Consider the following 6,644-nt stretch of genomic DNA (forward strand, 5'->3'; position numbering starts at 1 on the left):
GGGTATTAAGACTTTAGGATTATTGGATCTTAACCAGATAATGGATAATCTAGTCCAGCTCTCTGTTTGAAAATGAAGGAAAAGTAAAGAAATGAACCCAGAAAAGTAAAATGAAATCACCAGTGTCACATAAGTAAAATAGCCAAACCTGAATCCAAACCTGTGTTTTCCAATTCTAAGTCCTGGGTTTTCCACTTGCCTTTTTGGGTCATCCTCCTTAGTCTGGCAGAAGTACTACCAACATCACTGGATATAGTCTCACTTATCCTCTGACCTAGGCCAGGATTCTAAGGGCAACTATTATTAAAAAGAAATAAGTGATGGATTATATATAGAATATATCTCTCTATCTATCTCTCTTTCTCTATTTCTGTCTGTCTCCTGGATCTTCTTCATAATTGGTTGTATATGTGGATCTCAGAGATAGTATGAATGGAGGAGGGATTGTATGCTCAGGCCCAAACTGGCTATATAGTTGGTGAGGGAGGAAACTCATAGTCCTCTCACAATTGCTATGGATGTAATGTATGCCTCTCCTCCCTGACAGGCTTGATTGACTAAGCCTGTCAGTTGTTCTCTTCTAACAGTTTGCCCAGGTTGGGAACCCCTGAGAGGTTGGGTGGATGGTTAACCTCTCTAGGTCCCAACCCGAGGTTGGATTAGTTGTAGATAAGGCTATTGATTGTCTATTGGAAAAGTTGTTATCTGACTGTGTATTGATCTCCCTTTCCCAAGGGCTTTGGTATAACAACCACTCAGGAAAGGTACTTGTTGGTAAACACTATATTGAATCTATTGATGGGGTAAGGAAACAAGTTAATAGGATTGAGGATCTGAGAACCCTATTGCTAATTGATTGGCTATTAATCTAATTGTTGATCAAGTCTGGAGATTGCTAGGCTCTTAGTAACTGGAGGTCTTCACCCTCTCACTAACTCTGACCTGACTTGGCCACAGCCAAGCCAGAGATTAGGGAAGGCTATTGATGTTGATGTTGATAGATGAATCAGTATACTCTCTCAGCTCTACTATCAATGTTGTTGATTGATCACTAGCTCTCTCTCAGTCAGGTACAGGTTACAGGTTTCAGGCCTACCCTTTCCACCCTTCACCTCCCTCCATCCCAAGTCCTTGCTCCAAAAGAACCTGCTCAAATTTGAGCTCCCAACTGTTGTTCCTTGGGGTGGGGCCAACCGATTTTTTTGCCCCTGGCTCACAACACCTGGGAACATTCCAAATTCTCAACTGCTGGTCCTGTCATTCAAGGTGGTATCCATCTTGTCCCAGATAATGATTTTAACACTGTAGACAATAAAGTCCAAATGTTTTGGTGGAAGGGATACTGACTATTTTACAGTTTCAATGTGTCCTGGTAGTACTCAGAACCCTTCAATGATTCCTGTTACTGAGAGTCCAAAGCACTTAGCTTGCCCCTCAAGGCCCTTCTATATCTAATTCCATTCAACTTTTTCAGACATATCAATTACTTCCTCATTGTCTTCCCTAAACCCTAGCCTAACTGAACTACTCACCTTTTAAAAAAGAACTTTTTATTTTTTTGCTCTTATGTTTTTACTCACATTGTTCCCTTTCTAGCAGTCATTCTTTAAAGCCCACCTCAAATGCTGCCTTTTGTAGGAACCTTTCTCTAATCCCCTTCAGGAATATTTCTCTCTTTGAACTCAGGAGTAGAATAGTTGGCTAACATTTCTCTTCTGTTGTGCATCCTCCTACTCATCTAGATTTATAACCTGGGAATCATCTTTGATTCTTGCCTCCTTCTCATACAACATATGCAGTCATCTGCCAAATTCTGACATTTCTACCTCTTTAATATCTCTATTATCTAGCCCATCTCCAGTCCCACTGTAACTGATTCCCCTCTTTTTCTATCCTAGACTATGGCAATAGTTTCTTCATTGGTCTTAATGCTTCCTCTGTCTCTCTCCTAATTTGTCTGCTACATCACTGCCTGAGTAATCTTTATAATATACTCCCAATAATCTTTAGTTGCTTTTTTTCTGAATAAAATATAAAACCTAAGGTCATGGTACTCAAATTCTCCATAGTTTAACTCTAATCTTTCTTATCTCATACATTCCCCTGTCTCATCTTGGTTTGTCATGTTTATTCTCTTTCCTCCCCTCAGTAAATTCATCCCTGATTCCATCATTTTCTATTTTTTTTCATTAAAAATGTTTATTGTAAAAACTCAGCTAAGAGGCCCCAGAATTGTTGGCCTGATTTCATTATCACTCATTCTTAAAAATAGAGCATACATACAGTATACAGTAGTTTTAAGAAGCCCTATGTTTATAGAATTATTAAAAAATACAAAGCAAACTGTGATAAAAGCTTAGTAAAAGCTAAAAAGTAAACCTATAGAACCTTCCCATTGAATATCTATTTTAGAACCTTTTCAATTGCTTGGTAACCAAAGAGGTACAACAGTATTCATCTTTTGTGAATCACGCTTTTTATAAAATGAATACAGTACATAGTAAGGCTATTGTAAACTTCACTTATGCCTTGTAAAATACCATTCTGTATTAAAAATGAACTGCTGCCTCCATGAGCATTCCATTAGTTCATGACAAGAATAGCCAACTGGTTTTTTTTAATTTACATTTTATTTTATTCTGTATCTATCTGTTGTGAGAATTAAGACACCTGCATGTGTATGTCAAAAATATGATTGCCCAAGAAAGGGCCTAGGTTGAATAGTCAACCTTGGAGTTCCAGTGGGGATTTTCTAGGGCCAAAGTTGTATTTTGGCCAAGGTTTGAGCATTACTAGATATTTTAAGAAACTCCCTAAACTGGTTGTTGGCTTAGGAATTTTCCAAAAATCCTATTTTTGTTTCATATCACAGCTTTTCCTGGAAAAATAGAAAGCATACTGAAGTTTGTTCTTACTCTTGCTGGCCTCATTGATTCAATGGCTACTGTCCTCATTCCTAAAATAGCAGATGAGTTTTCTTGAATGGCCCTGAATCTGGCTTTTTGCTTAATGACAGTTCCCTCTGTTTTTTTGGTTAGAAATATGAGAGAGAGCCTTGAACCTAGAGCCAGTTTTAGAGTTTATGCAGTCCTTGGGAGTAAGCATAGTAGAAGAAGCATAGTATCTATTGGGAACTATCCATGAAACTTCCCTTTGGCTTCTTGAACAAGGAATATGAAAATTAAGGGGCTGCTAGAGCATGATAGTGAGCTAGATCTCTTACTTGTTTGGATAAAGATAGGTAGGACTGCAATTCTTATTATCTTTTTATTGGTTAAATGGCAAATGAATAGCAAATAGAAATGTTCTTAAAATGAATGGGATCTAAGTCACCCATTCAAAATATCCTATCATGACAAGTTAGAGAAAGGATACAACAGATATTCAATTAAGCTTGACCATCTAGACAACCAAAGGCAAAAAATTAACATCCTTTTTGGACATCCTGACTAACTGAAACAACTGGACAATATTTAGATCTATACTTTTTTGCAGTATAGACACAAAATGGATGAATTATGAGTTCCTGGAATCCTTAAAAATGACATTTGTGAACTCTTTTAATATTTATCTTTAAACCTGACCCATTATTGTCATCAATTTTACTCATCAAAACTGTTGGTGAGAAGTAATGGAGCTTGGGATGGGCTCTTTGGGTAAGCCAGCTGAAACTTTTGCTGTAAGGCCTTGGTCATTATTGGGGTCAACCCTGTTCCAGTTTCCATGTTTTCTTTATTGGTAATAAAGGTTCCTCCTGGATTCCTCTCTATGTTCCTAAGAAGTCTTCTTAGATCTATTTGTCCTTTGCTAGGAGTGATGATCATATTTGCAATGTGAGCTGATGGAAATTTGAATTGAGGTTTCAGTGTGATACTCTGAAGATCAGAGACTGTAGCCAGTGGCTTTCATTCCTTCAGTGATGACATGGTCTTATTCCCTTTGATAGAACTGTGTGTTTTTTTAAACCTACCTTCTGCCTTAGAATCAATACTATGTACTGGTTCCAAGGCAGAAGATTGGTAAGTGCTAGGCAAAGGAGGTTAAATGATTTTCCCAGGGTCACAGAGCTAGGAAGTGTCTGAGGCCAGATTTAAATCTAGGACCTCCCATCACTAGGCCTGGCTCTCAATCCACTGAGCTACCCAGCTGTCCCCTCTGGGTCTTCTTTAACTTCTCACTGAACAGATCTTTAACAGTTATCTGCATGGGCACGTCTTGTTTTAATAATGCAGCCTGAAGTGTTTTGGTGCAATAGACATTTTTGAGCAAAAAGGTGTGGAGCATAATGGAAGAGGCAGAGGTGGTGATGGTTAAGGAGTTGAAGGTGGAGGAGGGGGAAGAGGAGGAAGAGGAGAGAGCACTGTAGGCTGTTGTTTCACCAGTAGTAGTATGGATGCTGATTCTCAAATAGTAGTTTGAGTTTGGGCAAGATCCTCTGGAAGCTGTCAGGATGTCCAAATAGGATAATAGTTCTTTGCCTTTGGTTGTCTAGAGGGTCAGGCTTAATTCAATATCTATCATATCCTTTCTCTAATTTGTCATGATAGGATATTTTGAGTGACTTAGATCCCTTTTATTTTAAGAACAGTCATTTCTAATTGCTACATTTTTCACCCAACCAGTAAAAAGATAATAAGAGTGACATGTTTTGTGCCAGTCCTGGCAAGAGGAACACTTTTAGGCAAGTGTTCTGAGAGGTCTTTAATGCTTCCTGGAGCTTGTAGAACTCATTTTCCAGCTTATAAACCTGCTGTCTGAAAAGGCTAAGTTCCTGGAAGTAGATATGGGATGGAAACAAGTGATTTTTCTACATCTCTAAATTCTGTGTTAATACTGCTCTGATAACACCAATAGAAAGACTACATCTTCTTTGCCAAGAATTTCACTGGACAATATGATACTCCAGGCTAATACTGGCCAAATTCTGTCACAACCAGTATTTGTAAGAGGGGTATCTACCATCTTTTCAGGTGAAGATAGAGTTAGAGATGATGGAGAGGAAGGAGAAAAAGAGATGGAATGGGATCAGAGGGACTAGCTTTTTTCTTTTTGATTAACATTCTGGCTCTGGCTCTCAACTTCCTTCTTCTCCTGTATTTGTGGTTGATCAATTTTTAAATATAAGAACCCCAGGAAGTAAAGAGAGGTAATGTCCTCTCACTCCATCACTTTCTGCTGATGTCTCTCACCTTTTAAAACCATCTACTAGCCTTTTCTTAGCCTTGAAAATAAAAGCAGTTTCTTTGTCCTCAGAATTGTCTGAGCTTTTGCCTGGATCTCCTTTTTTTTGCCTTTATCTTCCTATCTCTTCTATCACTTAGTTGAGTAGTTACTCTTTGTCCAATTACTTTGTATAGTCCTTAAGAACATGGCCTATGGTCATGTATTTATCTTTGAATCACCTAGCACCCAATTTGGTACCTTGCACATAGTATGCACATATGACCATACCTTCTTAATTTACCTATTGTTCCTTATTGAATTCATTTATGTGCCAAACTAGAGAGGATTTGGGGACTGTCAAACTCTAAGATAGCCTCTCCACTCTGGCTGATGGGAGCTGTGATGTTTTAGATGGATCTGACATGGTGAAAATAGAAGCTAATAGCAAAGGGCAGTGCCTGACAATTACTAGAACAGCATTTAACAGAGACAGTATGCCCAGCCATCGCTAGACTAACCAGCAGAACACCATACTTCTAAGGAACTAACCCAGTGAAAGCAGGGCATTTACTTCATCAGAAGATATAAGTGGTCCTCTAACTATTTGAAGGCATGAGTTGCAGTGGTCACATGCATTCTTCAAGTGTGTGGCCCTCATGTAATCCCTGTTTGTTCATCCTCTGAACTGATTGTGTATTTGTGGGAAAACATGTTCATGGTTTATTGGAGAAGTGTTCTTATGCAAATTTTCTTACTAAACTATTTCATTTGTTATGGATAAAATCCTGCAACCATTTTTCATGGGATGCAAGCTGGCAGTTGCCAATTTAGAACACAGAACCTGGATTTTAGCTATGACACATTAAATGTCTTTGTTTTAAACTAAATATACCCCTGACTTATTAAAGTAAAAACAAATGGGAATAATTTTTTAAAAAATACTTACTTTTCATCTTGGAACCAATATTGGTACTAAGTAAGAGCTAGGCAATAGAGATTAAGTGACTTACCCAGGGTCACATAACTAGGAAGAGTCTGAGATCAGATTTGAACCAGGACCTCCCATCTCCACAAGTAGTTCTCTCTCCACTGAGTTATCTTGCTCCCCATAAGTAGGAATGATTTTGAGTGAATATGGATAGAGTACACCAAATATGAGATATTCTGAAGTTCCTCCATGTGAGAAGAATGTTCCTCCAATGTTAAGTTCATCAAATTGAATATTTTACATATTAATTTGTATGTGTGTACTTTTTTTTGGGGGGGCAAGCAGGTGGCACAGTGGATAGAGTGCTGGACCTTGAGTCAGGAAGACCCAAGTTCATATCTGGCCTCAGACACTTATTAATTGTGAGGCCCTGGGAAAATCATTAAACCCCATTTGTTTCTGTTTCCTCATCTGTAAAATGAGCTAGGGAAGGAAATGGGAAATCACTCCAGTATCTTTACCAAGAAAATCCTAAAAGGATCATAAAGAGTTG

General features: G+C 38.3%; 1 pseudogene; it reads right to left on the reverse strand.

The window, feature by feature from the left end:
- Positions 1 to 3,602: 3,602 nt before the first annotated feature.
- Positions 3,603 to 5,108, reverse strand: LOC123252477 (annotated as a pseudogene).
- Between the last annotated feature and the right edge of the window lie 1,536 nt (positions 5,109 to 6,644).

The sequence above is a fragment of the Gracilinanus agilis genome, chromosome 6 (genome assembly GCF_016433145.1).
Source record: "Gracilinanus agilis isolate LMUSP501 chromosome 6, AgileGrace, whole genome shotgun sequence".
In the NCBI taxonomy this organism is placed as follows: domain Eukaryota; kingdom Metazoa; phylum Chordata; class Mammalia; order Didelphimorphia; family Didelphidae; genus Gracilinanus; species Gracilinanus agilis.